This window comes from Triticum dicoccoides, chromosome 3A (genome assembly GCF_002162155.2).
Source record: "Triticum dicoccoides isolate Atlit2015 ecotype Zavitan chromosome 3A, WEW_v2.0, whole genome shotgun sequence".
In the NCBI taxonomy this organism is placed as follows: Eukaryota; Viridiplantae; Streptophyta; class Magnoliopsida; order Poales; family Poaceae; genus Triticum; species Triticum dicoccoides.
Window position 1 is genome coordinate 111,787,709 of NC_041384.1, and position 15,728 is coordinate 111,803,436.

Consider the following 15,728-nt stretch of genomic DNA (forward strand, 5'->3'; position numbering starts at 1 on the left):
GGCCGAGATGAACGACGACGGTGGTGGTGCGAGTGCTGCAGGATGCGAGAGAGGTGGCCAAGAGGAAGGACGCCAGCGGTGGTGCGAATGCAATAGGACATGGAAGAGGAGGCCGAGAGGAATGATTAAAAAGGATGAATGAAATTAAGGAGTGTCAACAAAACAAATCACATATATGCATATGTATAGTCCACGAGGAAGACTAGGTCTACTCGTCTACGATCATCATAACAGAAAACATGCAAGGCGAAAGTCGTGTGAGACTACGAGATAAACCTACCGGTCAAAGAAAATTTCAATGGTAGACCGATCACAAAGAATTTGACATAATTCGTCCAAATTAGCTCCAAATATGAACATGAAATTGAACATTTATAGCCGATGAAACTTCAAACCAATCGCCTGAATGAAATTATAACATCAATGCACATCTTTTTTGTGTACAACTAATTTCGAATGAAAGCATCGTCGTGTAAATTTAAAAAGAGAGATTAGAGAAAGAGATTAATGAAGGTACACAACAAACCAAGGTGCCTACTAGCTCGCATCCTTTGCATGTCTCCTACAACCAGACCCACCCATGTGCGCTTGAAATGACTCGACTCAACTTGACTTGCCAGAAATGGCCGATCCGATCAACCCTAGCAGGCCTGCCGAGGAGTGCTTTAATTTCTGTGCGGGCCAAGAATCTGATGCAGGCCAAGCAACCAAACATGCTGAAATCTTCCCGCGCGAGCCTGGTTAGGGTTGATACGGGCTACCAAACGCGTTATAGCACATGTATTTTAATAGGGTGTTTCTATGTACATGTCATATGCGTCACAACACCATAAGCATCACACCTTCCATTTTTGAAAGATCGTATAGAGGTTTTCTTTTGTTTGGGCTTCAAATTCAATAGAATCTGTTGCTGACTTGTTGTGCTAAGGAAGCGGCTGGCAGCTACAATGAGGTAGTCGTTTGGCAACGTAACTATGGAAACGATAGTGTGCTGGTGAAAAGGGTGAAATTTCCCTAGAGTACCATGACTAGTGTGACTTGTTAATCTTTAGTTAATAGACTGTTTGTCAGAGCTAATTCTACCAAATCCCTCGGTAGGGTATCCCGGCATGGCGATTAGGCCAGAGAGGAAACACGAGACAGATTTACCTTGGTCCAGGTCCTCCTTATGAGGTAAAACTCTACTCCTGCTCGTGTATATTGTGATTGGAGTGTACAAAATACAGGTAATACTAAGAGATTCTAATGTGTTCTATTGACTAGCTTGGCCCGGGCTTATATAAGATACTAGGCCCTAGGGTTTTGTTGGAAATATGTCCTAGATGCAATAATATTGTATTATTATATTTTCATATTCATAATTAAGAGTTATTAGTCTATGCTATAACTGTTATGATGCTGGATTATGTGATTTAGTGGAAAACTCAAATGCACGTGTGGAATGATAAACGATAAAATTAGGTTCTTAGTCTTGCCTCTAAGACTGACGGTGATCATGTTTTCCGGATTAAGTGTAACGATAGTCCTAAAACAACATTGAGAGTATGCCGTTAGAAGAACTATCATATTGAATCGACCCAAAGTTGTTTGTTATACTTTGAGTTAATATCTTCTGAAATTAATTGTTATAACACGGAGTGTTAACGTGCGTTTTAGTTTCTTAGACCATGAGAGTATTGTAGTTTCTTCTTACCATACGGTGGCTCAAACGTCATCTGTAACACGGGATCATAACGACAACTTACAGGTTCATGGAAAGTTTGACAAGGGACAAGTTAGGTCGAGAGTGGAATTTTCTCCTCTAACGATGAAGATATATTTTTAGGGCCCTCTCAGTGTGACAACATCCATCATCTTCTGGCCAGACACATGTGACTATGTCATGGGGATGCTGGAACGTATCAATGAGAAAGAAGAACAAAATCAGTAATGTGGAGATCGGTATAGTGAGCATGTGTATGACTCAAGAGGATACCATAAATCTAGGGTTTTGTAAAGTATTGCGAAGCAAAGGGAATAGCACATGATAACCAAAGGTTCACTTGAATGACATCCGTGTACTCATAGGGATCGATATGGACGTCCACGGTTCCGCTATCGCTCATTGAACAAAGGGGTTTTGTTCATTTCTATGTTTTACCGAACCTACAGGGTCACAAGCTTAAGGTAATCATGATCTGCCAAGCATTAGTAGGATGGGAGTATCGAGGATTTATTTGTGAAATAGTTTCGTTAATATTCGAAATAGTTTCTAGAGGATCCGGAAGCGTTTCAGGGTCACCGAAAGGGTTTCGGAGTTTATCGGGCAATACTGGGTATTACCAATAAATAATATATTGCTGAAAAATGTTTCACAGATCTTAAATTAATAATAAAAGGCTCTACTAATTGTTAGGAGGCTTTTATAATTAATTAAATACCAACGGGCCTTAAAAGGCCAAGAGGTGGAAGGCAACTTGGGCCACAAGGGCCCAATAGGGGAGGCGCCCCCTTTCCCTCTAGGGGAGGCTGAATGGGGTGGTGGAAGGACTCCTCCTTCCCCCCTTGGCTGGCGCAAGGAGGGAATCCTTCCCCTCCTTGTGGTGCCCCTCCTCTCCCCTTCAACCTATGTATACCAGAGGCTTTTGCACCTTTTCTCTACACAAGTTTTGGAGCCTCCTATAGTTCTCTAGTTCTAATTCTAGTTTGTCCTAGTCGATCAATTAGAGATTGACCTGGATCCTTTAGTCCTCATAATTAGAATACCAATGTGGTTCTAATATCCTCCCTCTGGTTCTTGAGCGGCGATTAGCACTGGAAGGTGAAGCGCTGCCAGATCATGAAAACCGTACGATTGCAACTCGGTCTTCCGTTCGAGGGACTGTTCGTGGGCGGTTCGCGAGATCATTCATCTATGGTTTGAGGGACTCCAAGTACGATCTACACCGACTCGTCTTCTTTCGCTGCAACTCAGAGTCGGTATCGATGGAATCCAAACCGTTAATACATCTTTATAATATTCCTCGATGATCGTATGGCTTTTTTTTTGTTTTCTACTATGTTTCCCAACAGGTTCACCTAGTCGGCTATGTCGGTGAAGTGGAGTGATAACCCACAAGTATAGGGGATCACAGTTTTCGAGGGTAGAGTATTCAACCCAAATTTATTGATTCGACACAAGGGCAGCCAAAGAATATTCTCAAGTATTAACAGTTGAGTTGTCAATTCAACCGCACCTGAAAGACTTAATATCTATAGCAAAGTATTTAGTAGCAAAGTAATATGGAAGTAATGGTAACGGTGGCAAAAGTAACAGTATTGGTTTTGTAGTGATCGTAACAGTAGCAACGGTAAAGTAACTAAGCAAAGATCAATATGTGAAAAGCTCGTAGGCAATGGATCAGTGATGGATAATTATGTCGGATGCGATTCCTCATGCAACAGTTATAACACAGCGTGACACAGAACTAGCTCTAGTTCATCAATGTAATGTAGGCATGTATTCCGAATATAGTCATACATGCTTATGGAAAAGAACTTGCATGCCATCTTTTGTCCTACCCTCCCGTGGCAGCGGGGTCCTATCGAAAACTAAGGGATATTAAGGCCTCCTTTTAATAGAGTACCAGAACAAAGCATTAGCACTTACTGAATACATGAACTCCTCAAACTACGGTCATCACCGGTAAGTATCCCGATTATTGTCACTTCGGGGTTAACGGATCATAACACATAATAGGTGACTATAGACTTGCAAGATAGGATCAAGAACTCACATATATTCATGAAAACATAATAGGTTCATATCTGAAATCATGGCACTCGGGACCTAGTGACAAGCATTAAGCATAGCAAAGTCATAGCAACATCAATCTCAGAACATAATGGATACTAGGGATCAAACCCTAACAAAACTAACTCGATTACATGATAAATCTCATCCAACCCATCACCGTCCAGCAAGCCTACGATGGAATTACTCACGCACGGCGGTGAGCATCATGAAATTGGTGATGGAGGAAGGTTAATGATGACAATGGCGACGGATTCCCCTCTCCGGAGCCCCAAATGGACTCCAGACCAGCCCTCCCGAGAGAGATTAGGGCTTGGCGGCGGCTCCGTATCGTAAAATGCGATGAATCCTTCTCTCTGATTTTTTTCTCCCCGAACGTGAATATGTAGAGTCGGAGTTGAGGTCGGTGGAGCATCGGGGGGACCACGAGGCAGGGGGCGCGCCCCCACCCTCGTGGACAGGGTGTGGGCCCCCTGACGTATATTCTTTCACCAGTATTTTTCATATATTCCAAAAATATTCTCCGTGAAGTTTTAGGTCATTCTGAGAACTTTTATTTCTGCACAAAAATAACACCATGGCAATTCTGCTGAAAATAGCGTCAGTCCGGGTTAGTTCCATTCAAATCATGCAAGTTAGAGTCCAAAGCAAGGGCAAAAGTGTTTGAAAAAGTAGATACGTTGGAGACATATCATGGAGTCCTCTACGGATCCAACTTCCTTGTCTTGAAAGGAAAGGCTTCCATAGTATTCCTTCTACATGTCCCATGAGCTGGACTGATGGCCTAAGGCGGAACTGACCTAGGGAGCCTGAGGATGACCTACTTGGGCCAACAACCATCAAGATGAGGCTGGTCCGAAACCCTATGAGTAGCCCTTGAACCACTCTTCAAGCTTGGCAGCACCCCGACCAACGCCAACCTGCAACATCGTCTTCCCAAGATTGAAACTGTTTCCTTGAAGCTCCCTTAACAATAACTATTCGCTTCTCGACGGCTTATGGCCGACCAACTATTGAAGTCGGATGAACCACTCCATTCTGATGAAGATAGCCGACTTGCACCATAGAAAACTTCATGCGTAGTTGGCATCTCCTAGCCGAATTCTCGTGCAATGCCCGTAAACTTCACCTGTCCAGTCTTATAAGATGGACTAGACAAGTCTCTTTGGCTGGTCAAGCCATACCATGTGTCAAGCTTCACCTACCAATCAAAGTGTTGTGTGGGAGTGGGATTGGGCTGCACCTAGGCCATGTCCCATCGCACGACAGCGTGCGCCTCGATCTTCATGGGCAGTAACAGCAAACCCCTCAATTCATGCATGCATTAAGCGACGATAGTACGATACGAGGAGATTGCCCGCCATGTGTCGAGGATATCCTCCGCTTTTCTCCTTCCTCGAGCTCACGCTCCATTCCTACCGCACTCTTGTTTTGTTGCTTTGACACACCACCATTGCGCCACCACACCACCATTGCACCTCCAGCCAAGTCCACACATACAATGAAGGGCGGGAAGACCATTGCCACCACTGCAAAGGCTAAGGAGAAGGTCCCTTCACGAACAAAGGGAAAATGGATGCCCTTCACCATCACTGACATCCAACTTGATCTCATGGTCGACTCCGACTACCAGTCTCAGCCCATCGTAAAGAATATAGAAAAGGTTTTTTCACCAAGAAGCTTTTGGAGGACCCAGGTCCCACCCGAGGGAGCCCTATGGGCCCCATGAAACCTCATCACTCGGCCAGGGGGAGGCTGCGTGCAACACCTATGTGGTCTCCCTAATGGCTCTGCTGCACCGCATCTCAATGCCTATATTTTTTTGTTTGCCCGGAAACCATAAAGATCGAGGAGTCTTTCTGTTTCCAGTGCCACACCTGTCTGTTTCGAAGTGATTCAATCTGGAGGTCTTTAATTTTCAGTAATCTGTCGGAGGGGAAATCATTTCGGTGGCCATCCAATCAACTTTAAGGCCATCGTGACCGCTCTTGAGTAGGTTTCTTTGGACTGTGGATTCATAGCAGTAGCTAGATATTTTTCTCTCCCTTGCTTCCCAATACAAATATCACATGTGATTCCCTACATGATTGTGATACATATGTTGTAATCTGTTGGTGAGTTTGTTGTGATGTGACGAATTGTCACTTTTTGATCAGATATATCCATGAATTATGTTGAGATCAATTTGGTTTCTTTTTTGCACAATTCTTATACATATATGCTCTACGAAGAATTTATATTTCTTTGGCCAAGTTTGATGGATGGTCTCCAAGATCAAGTTGTGGATGTTAGTTGGGATCAAAATAGGCCTTTCTGTAACCTGACCTTACGCTGAAAAACTACAGTCGTTGGCTCTGCGTCCACTGAAACTTATGAAAAAGAAATGTTATTCTATCGATATCTTCAAGAGTTTCCTAACCCCCTGACTGAGAGTGCTATGATGGGCTATTGAAGTTCGTCCCTCAATCTTGCAAGTAACCTACCAAAGTGACAGAAAGTGAAACGGCTTGTGTTGTATTGTACTGTTGCCATACAACACTATGTTTTATTTACTTAATATTTTGAAATGCATGCTAGATAGCGGTCTTGGGGTGAAATATTAGCTATAGGTGTAATTGGATAACGATCTATAGATGTTCGGACATGATGCTCATATGAATATGCCATGTATAAGCATAATAAAAACTACAATTTGATCGATGCACAATTGTAATTCTTTTAGACACTAGTGAACCTATCGATCGCAGTACATTCTTCTTTCATTGCTTTGAACCTCGAACAAACACTCCTTACAATTCCTTGTTTTATTTCTTTTCTTTGCGACTACAATTTTCCATACACGCTTGTGTTTAATCCTTGTAACCAGCATGGCTAGTAAGACTGAAAAATCTTACTAGTTTCGTTGGGGGCGAAGGCAGTATTGTATTCTTGTGTGTAGTTACTTATCATTGGCTACACTGGAAACTCCTACTAGTTCGATAAACCTTAAGGTCATCCACTTTGAGGAAAAACTATTGCTTGCTATAGATCCTTGCACTTGGGGGGGGGGGAGAGGGTAACACCTTCCTACTAGAGAGGAAGCAGTGGGGAATGGCATCCCCATACTGTCGATCAGATGGCACGCACTCCATTTGGTGCCCTGCCAAGACAGTAGGCATTGTCGACGCAGAAGGTCCCCAACTTGCCCATCCCCATGCAAGATAATCATTAACTAGATGAGGTCAAGGTCGAATCTTCATAATCTCATCAACATCTATAAGGAGGAAAGTATGTTGCAGGAGTTGGGGATCCCACGCGCCATGGATAGTCAATAACTCGGACACCCATCTCAAGCAGCAACTTCCATGTTGAGACACATGTCGGTAAGAGGGGGCCCGTGGAACCCAATTGTCCTACCAACGTGAAGGTTTTGCCCATTGCCAATCCTCCACACTAGCCCCTTCTTCAATTGATCTAACCCTTAACTAATGGCCTGCCACATACTTGAAGGATTACCCGAGAACAACATATCTTCAAGCCTGCCATCACGGTAATATTTTGGCCCAAGGAGTGTGGACATAAGCTATCCAGGACCGTTAGCACGCACTAGGCCAGTCTTATTAGTAATGCTTGGTTAAAAAAAATGCAAAAATCATGGATAGCAAGGCCTCCATGACACTTTGGTTTGGAATTTGATCTCAAGACATCCAATATGTTATGTGCTTGCCCTTCTCAGTTTCCCACAAACAATTTTGGACCATGCAGCTAAAAATGCTTTGATTGACAGTTAATTCGTGTGTAACTGGATTCATGCCATTATCTATGTATATGCATTCAAATTGTCCTTGAGTGCATATGGAAAAGAAATTCCGATTATGTCATAGACACGCAAACACACATGTAACACCAGATGAATGAGTTTTAAATTTATGGAGACACCTCGGCCTCCTCGCGAGGAAGGAAACATCGCCTCTATGGCCTTAATAGGCCCATTTCCAGATTGGGAGTGCAACAACCCCATTAGCTGCCAAATCAATGAAAGATTGCTAACACTCTTCTAACTTCATATATATATATATATATATAAATTCAAGTTTTATCACATAAAAAAATACAAGACAGAGACAAAAAGGAGTACATCACCGCAAGACTCGAGTTTGAGGCTTCCTTTATAGTAGGTCCCTGATTAGCGGGTTTTAACTAATTTTTACCTGTGTTAAGCCAGATATTTTTCAGAATGTTGCTTCAATTTTTCCACTAAATGCAAAGTATTGCAAACCTCCTTGTTTATTTTTCTCCTTGCAGAAATTGATGTTTTTAGGTGCAAAATCAAGTCATATATGGGATATATTGGACAGGGAGATTGTTCCCATACAATTGGATGTATCACATGAGGTTCCAGGAGAGAAGATGCCGCACAGGACGACCAAACTTGGTCGTATGAGGTGCCACCACATATGTGATATCATCGGTGAAATACTCCATGAAGGGAACTGAGCCCAATTCACAAAAGAGACACCCTGAGACTCTATTCCACCCATCTACACTACATAAAGGAGAAAGCCCTTACGGCTACATGAACAATTGCGGAGGGTAACAACAATTCTCATGTAGTTGTCATTGTCACTATTCTGGTCTATGCAATCGCCGTCAAGATCACATCTCCACCACCATAGCCTTCATTTTCATTACTTTCATTGCTTATAATCAAGATTCATCGTGATTAGTAGCACTATTAGATTTCCAATCATTCATCATTAACTATTTATACAATTTATATTACTTGTGATTCGATCTCTATGTGTGAGTAATCTGCACGATCTAGGGGTGGAGGCGTAGCCCCGCAGCCCCGTTGTAAGGGCATATTTATCCCTTAGTTGTTTTGGTGATTGATGACAATGCTTTTGCGGAATAATCGTGTGCATGGAGTATTTCATACATATCATCACTAGGCACAAGACAATTTGGTGCCCCTCAAAGACTATTGAAGACAACGTTTCTCTATGTTTCTTTTCGGTGGATTTGAGTCGTAGGAAAGTCGTACTATTAAGAGGGGGTCCGCTTTGGAAAGGTTTGGGTGGAATCATCACGTACACGTCTACTCCTTTTGGACCACCTCTCATTTGGCTCTTTGGAGCATCCTCTGTCTCTCCTTGTCTATGTAAAATGAAGGTCTCCTAATGTTGCTGAACTGGGGCATGCGGTAGTACTGCTCCTCAGAGCGGTAGTACCGCAGGCCCTTGAGGTAGTACCGGCCTCTGGCGCGGTAGTACCGCAAGTGCTCATGGTAGTACCACACCTCGGGAGTGGTAGTACCGTGGCCTCAGGACAGGCACTGCTGCTAGTGCTGTAGTAGGGGCTGATGTAATTTTTTACATCCGTGCCCTACGCGGTAGTACCGCTCCATGGGCGCGGTAGTACCGTGCGTTCTAGCCAGGCTCAGCAGCATGAGCGGTAGTAGGGGCGGAAGTAATTTTTTACATCCGCGCCCTACGCGATAGTACCGCTCCAGGTCTGCGGTAGTACCGTGTCAGATTTTTGCATGGATCAAAACTCAGCCGAAGTAGTCACGGATGTACTTTTATATGTCCGTGCCTTCCCGGCCTAGTCCATTCCTGCCTTGCAGTAGTACCACAAGGGGACACGATAGTACCGCGCCAGCGGTTCTACCACTCCTTGCCTTAGCACTTCAGGACTGGTCTTAGGCCCTGCCGCGGTAGCGGTAGTACCACGGTTCGTTGCGGTAGTACCATGAGCCCTTGCGGTAGTACCGCTTGATTGGTGCGGTAGTACCGCAGGTCGCGGGCTGGTTAAGTGGATAACAGTTGGATTTGCTCTTTCACTATATAAGGGGTGTCTTCTTCTCCGAGTTGACTACCTCTTCCACCTCCAAGCTCCATTGTTGCTCTAAGCTCCATTTTCGCCCGATCTCTCTCCCTAGCCGATCAAGCTTGTTGATCTCCTAGGGATTGTTTGAGAAGGCCTAGATCTACACATCCACCAAGAGATATTTGATTCCCCCCACTAATCCCTCGCAGATCTTGTTACTCTTGGGTGTTTGAGCACCCTAGACGGTTGAGGTCATCACGAAGCCATACTCCGTTGTGGTGAAGCTTCATGGTGTTGTTGGGAGCCTCCAATTAAGTTGTGGAGATTGCCCCAACCTTGTTTGTAAAGGTTTGGTCGCCGCCTTCAAGGGCACCAATAGTGGAATCATGGCATCTCGCATTGTGTGAGGGCGTGAGGAGAATACGGTGGCCCTAGTGGCTTATTGGGGAGCATTGTGCCTCCACACTGCTCCAACGGAGACGTACTTCCTCTCAAAGGGAAGGAACTTCAGTAACACATCCTCGTCTTCACCGACTCCACTCTTGGTTATCTCTTCCCTTTACTCGTGCAAGCTTATCTTGTGTTACTTCCCTTTGTTGCTTGTTTACTTATTATTGTTGCATCATATAGGTTGCTCACCTAGTTGCATATCTAGACAACCTACTTTGATGCAAAGTTTAAATTGGTAAAGAAAAGCTAAAAATTGTTAGTTGCCTATTCACCCCCTCTAGTCAACTATATCGATTCTTTCAATTGGTATCAGAGCCTCGTCTCTTTATTAAGGACTTTGCCGTCCGAAGAGCATGGTTGACACCGTAGACGGTGAGGAGGAGCACCCCGGTGTGATTCCGTCCTCGTCTACGACCGATGGGGGAACCTCGAACTCACGTGAGGAACTCAATGTGGCCTTGGACACATTTAAAACCTCCATGATGGCCGAGGTCAAAGGCGTGCTTAAGGATTTTCTTGATGGTCTTAAATTATCCACCGCACCATTGGAAGTGGTTGATCCCACTAACAAGGTGATGGTTGCTAATTCCGACAAGGGGGAAGCCTCTAGTGATAAAGTTCCTTTGTATAGTGGTAAAAGTGAAAATGGAATCTTTGCCCATGTGGAACCTCCACTTACCTATGGAGGACCGATTCCCTCCACTCATTTAAATCATGCCGGTTCTCCTCCTAAGATTATGAAAAATGAGGATTTTGACGCTTGGGTATATCGCTTTAAACGCCATTTAAATCATGTGAATACTAACCTTTGGAGAATCGTTGAACTAGGTTTCTATCCGCATGACCCAAGCAACTTCACCCCAAGAGAAGCCACAGATCATCAATGCAACGAGAATGCTCTCTTCATCATCCAAGATGCAATCCCTCCCGAAGATATTCCGCATCTCTGACCATTCACCGTGGCAAAGGAAGCATGGCACCATGTTGTTTCCCTTTACAAGGGAAGCGCAAGCATTCAACGCTCCGACTATGAAGTGATGCAAGATGAAGCAGATGAATTTGCTATGAATGAAAGTGAGGAACCTCGTGAGCTCTACCGGGGACTAACCACTCTCGCGGTCTCACTCCAAGATCATGGGAGCAAGGATACAAATGACAATTGGATCAAGAGGAAATTTCTCAAAGCTGTGATGCCTTACCATAAGGCCATGTCCTCCGTCATCCATCAAAGGTCGGACTTCCACACCTTGTCCTCTAGCGAAGTGTTGGATGAGTTTGTGGCAATGAGTATCTGTTGGGGAACGTAGTAATTTCAAAAAAATTCCTACGCACACGCAAGATCATGGTGATGCATAGCAACGAAAGGGAAGAGTGTTGTCCATGTACCCTCGTAGACAGTAAGCGGAAGCGTTATGACAACGCGGTTGATGTAGTCGTACGTCTTCAGGATCAACCGATCCTAGCACCGAAGGTACGACACCTCCGCGATCTGCACACATTCGGCTCGGTGACGTCCCACGAACTCACGATACAGTAGAGTGTCGAGGGAGAGCTTCGTCAGCACGATGGCGTGACAACGGTGATGCTAATGCTACCGGATCAGGGCTTCGCCTAAGCACCGCTACAATATGACGATGTGGATTATGGTGGAGGGGGGCACCGCACATGGCTAAGAGATCAATGATCAACTTGTGTGTCTATGGGGTGCCCCTCCCCCATATATAAAGGAGTGGAGGAGGGGGAGGGGGCCGGCCTCCTAGGCGCGCCCCAAGGGGAGTCCTACTCCCACCGGGAGAAGGATTCCCCCCTTCCCTAGTTGAATTAGGAGAGAAGGAAGGGGAGGAAGGAGGAAGGAAAGGGGGGGCCAGCCCCCCTCCCAATTCGGATTGGGCTTGGGGGGGGGATCCTTTGCTCCCTTATCCTCTCTCCCACTATGGCCCAATAAGGCCCATATACCTCCTGGGGGGTTCGTGTAACCTCCCGGTACATCGGTAAATGTCCGATCTCACCCGGAACCATTCTGATGTCCAAATATAGTCGTCCAATATATCGATCTTTATGTCTCGACCATTTCAAGACTCCTCGTCATGTCTGTGATCATATCTGGGACTCCGAACTACCTTCGGTACATCAAAACACATAAACTCATAATATAATCATCACTGAACGTTAAGCGTGCAGACCCTACGGGTTCGAGAACTATGTAGACATGACCGAGACACGTGTCCGGTCAATAACCAATAGTGGAACCTGGACGCTCATATTGGTTCCTACATATTCTTTTAAGTTCTTTATTGGTCAAACCGCATAACGATATAGTTGTTCCTTTTGTCATCGGTATGTTACTTGCCCGAGATTTGATCATCGGTATCTCAATACCTAGTTCAATCTCGTTACCAGCAAGTATATTTAATCGTTCCGTAATGCTACATCCCGTAACTAACTCATTAGCTACATTGCTTGCAAGGCTTATAGTGATGTACATTACCGAGCGGGCCCCAGAGATACCTCTTCGACAATCGGAGTGAGAAATCATAATCTTGGTCTATGCCAACTTAACAATCACCATCGGAGACACCTGTAGAGCACCTTTATAATCACCCAGTTACGTTGTGACGTTTGGTAGCACACAAAGTGTTCCTTCAGTATTCGGGAGTTTCATGATCTCATAGTCATAGGAACATGTATAAGTTATGCAGAAAGCAATAGCAACAAACTAAACGATCAATGTGCTAAGCTAACGGATGGGTCAAGTCAATCACATCATTCTCTAATGATGTGATCCTGTTAATCAAATGACAACTCATGTCTATGGTTAGGAAACATAACCATCATTGATTCAACGAGCTAGTCAAGTAGAGGCAAACTAGTGACACTCTGTTTGTCTATGTATTCACACATGTACTAAGTTTCCGGTTAATACAATTCTAGCATGAATAATAAACATTTATCATGATATAAGGAAATATAAATAACAACTTTATTATTGCCTCTAGGGCATATTTCCTTCAGTATCTTGGACAAGACCGCCAACAATGCGGTATTGCGTTCTCAAAGAGGCAACAAGCCCAATCTTGCTTTGAAGGCCAAGGCTAGTGTGGAAGAAGAGGAGTAAGAAGAAGAGGAGAGCAACCCTGAGGATACAAAATATGATTATCATGAGCACATGACTCTCACTTCAAGAAAATTTTGGAGCAAGAAGAACTCAAGGCCCAACTTCAACAGGAGCAACTCAAGTGGCGTCAAGGGCAAGCAGCGTGTGAGGACTTGCTATAATTGCGGCAATGTGAGCCACATTGTTGGAGAGTGCCCCTATGAGAAGAGGGAAGATAATGGTGGCAAACTCATTCGGAAGGACAAGGCCAAATCTTTCCCCAATAAGAACCAAGAAGGCTCCTCCCAAGGGATTGGTGGCACAAGAAGAGTACAATGAGGATGATGATGAAGATGGCGAGACGGTTGCCATGGCCTCCGTGGCCATTGCGACAACACCCCGGGCGTCCCTCTTTGACTCACCCAATGAGAACATCACTGTCAAGTGCCTCATGGCTAAATCCACCAACAAGGTAACCCCCAACATCAAAACTACCATCATTACTCATCCTTCTTTGACGTATTGCATTGACGAAAGTGGGGGGGTCCAATGTGGAGGAAAATGAATTTGAGTCTTTTATGAGTAAGCTTAAGGGTAAATCCAAGAAGCACTTCGTTGCTCTCTTGGAACAACTTGGTGAAGCCAATGACATGGTCGAGGCTCACGAAGACACCATCACTAAGATGGAGGGTCATAGTCTTGACTATGCTGATGAGATATCAGATCTCTCTAATGCTCTTGAGGAAGAGCGTGGTCATCGCTTGGCTCTTGAGGAGTCACACAACGATGACCATGCTAAATTAAAGAAAGATCTTGATCATGCTCTTGTTGTGTCTTGTGTGCTAAATTCTGAGAAGGCCAAACTTGGTGTTGATCTTGCTAGACTCAAGGAGGAGTTTGATATCCTTGACAAGGCTCACAAGGCCTTGAAGAGTACTCATGCTAGTCTTAAAGAGTCTCATGATCAACTCCAAGTGAGGCTAACCAAGGAGAAATCCACTTTTCCTCATATGGTTTTAATTGATAATGCAAATGCTACTAACCCTTGTTGTGAGAATGTGCATCTTGTTGAGGAGAATGCAAAGTTGAAGGAGCAACTTGAGAAAGGCCTTGTGTCGTGTATACAAGGTGAGAAAAACCTCAGCGATCTTTTGAGAAATCAAAAGGAAGTTGTGGCCAAGGAAGGGATTGGGTTTGCACCCAAGTCCAAGAACAAGAAGAAGAATGACAAGGCCAAACGACCTCCTCCTCTCATGCAAACTTTTGTCAAAGAGGGAGTGGGTGCCTCTAAGAAGAAGAAGAACAATGTGAAGCGTGGTGGTGTCAAGAAGGGAAATGCCACCCCTTCCAACAACGCCGACGACTTTAATCCTTCCTATGTGTTATGCCGTGCTAGTGATGTACATGTTTATGCTAAATTTGTTGGTTCTTCTTATGAGTACATTGAATGGTCTATTTGGGTTCCTAAGACCCTTGTCACTAACATCAAAGGACCCATTACAAAATGGGTACCTAAAACCAAGCATTGATCTCTTGTAGGTGTTTGCTTCTGGTGGGGGGTCATGGTTGTTCGATAGTGGAGCCACTAATCATATGACCGGAAGCAAGGACTTGGTGGTGGACGTGCAAAAGATTCCATCTATGCCCACCAACGTCGAGTGGGGTGATGCCTCGTCCTCTAAGGTATTGGGGCTTGGCAAGGTTGTCATTTCTCATGATCTCACGTTCGAGAAGGTCATGCTTGTTGAGTCCCTTGCACACAATTTACTTTCCATTCGTCAACTTGCAATCATGGGCTTTTCCACTTTCTTTGATATTGATACCATGGACCTGTTGTGGAGCAAGACTCTTAAAGTAGCCTTGGTTGGGCATGTCGAGAACGGTCCCTATGTGATTAACTTTTCGGAGCGACCCACTAAGACCACGACATGCCTAATGGCTAAAGTTGACGTGGGATGGCTTTGGCATCGCCGTTTAGCCCATGTCAACATGACATCTTTGCAAAGTCTTCTCAATGGGGACCATGTCCGTGGACTAACAAATGTTAGTTTTGCCAAAGATCGTGCTTGCAGTGCCTGCATTGAAGGAAAGCTACATGAGAAGGCTCACCCTCCCACGACTATCATCTACTCAAAGAGGCCTTTGGAGTTCCTTCACTTGGATCTCTTTGGTCCTCCATCCTTTGATAGTCTTGGGGGTAGAAAGTATTTCTTGGTGATTGTGGATGACTATTCAAGATAGACTTGTGTGTACTTCTTAAAGAGGAAGAGTGAAACCCAACAAACCGTCATTGACTTTGAAAATGAAGCTCAACATCAACACAATGCAAAGATCTTGATAATAAGAGGTGACAACGGCACCGAGTTCAAGAACTACACCTTGGATGAGTTTCTTAGTGATGAGGGGATCAAACATCAATATTCCACACCTTACACCCCTCAACAAAATGGTGTAGCGGAGAGGAAGAACCGGACATTGATGGATGCGGCAAGAACCATGATGGCGGAGTTCAAGTCTTCATACAACTTTTGGGCCAAAGCCATCAACACCGCGTGCCATGCATCCAATTGGCTCTACCTCCGCAAAGGCTTGAACAAGACTCCA

The 15,728-nt window shown here is 44.6% G+C and overlaps 1 long non-coding RNA gene across 1 annotated transcript in view; it reads left to right on the plus strand.

The window, feature by feature from the left end:
* LOC119271346 overlaps positions 1–13,879 on the plus strand; it is an 18,413-nt gene extending 4,534 nt beyond the window's left edge. Inside the window, exons 2-4 of the long non-coding RNA XR_005134494.1 lie at positions 50–53; positions 1,938–1,941; positions 13,868–13,879. This is a non-coding gene — a long non-coding RNA (uncharacterized LOC119271346). The remainder of the gene's footprint in view (positions 1–49; positions 54–1,937; positions 1,942–13,867) is intronic.
* The last annotated feature ends 1,849 nt before the right edge of the window (positions 13,880–15,728 follow it).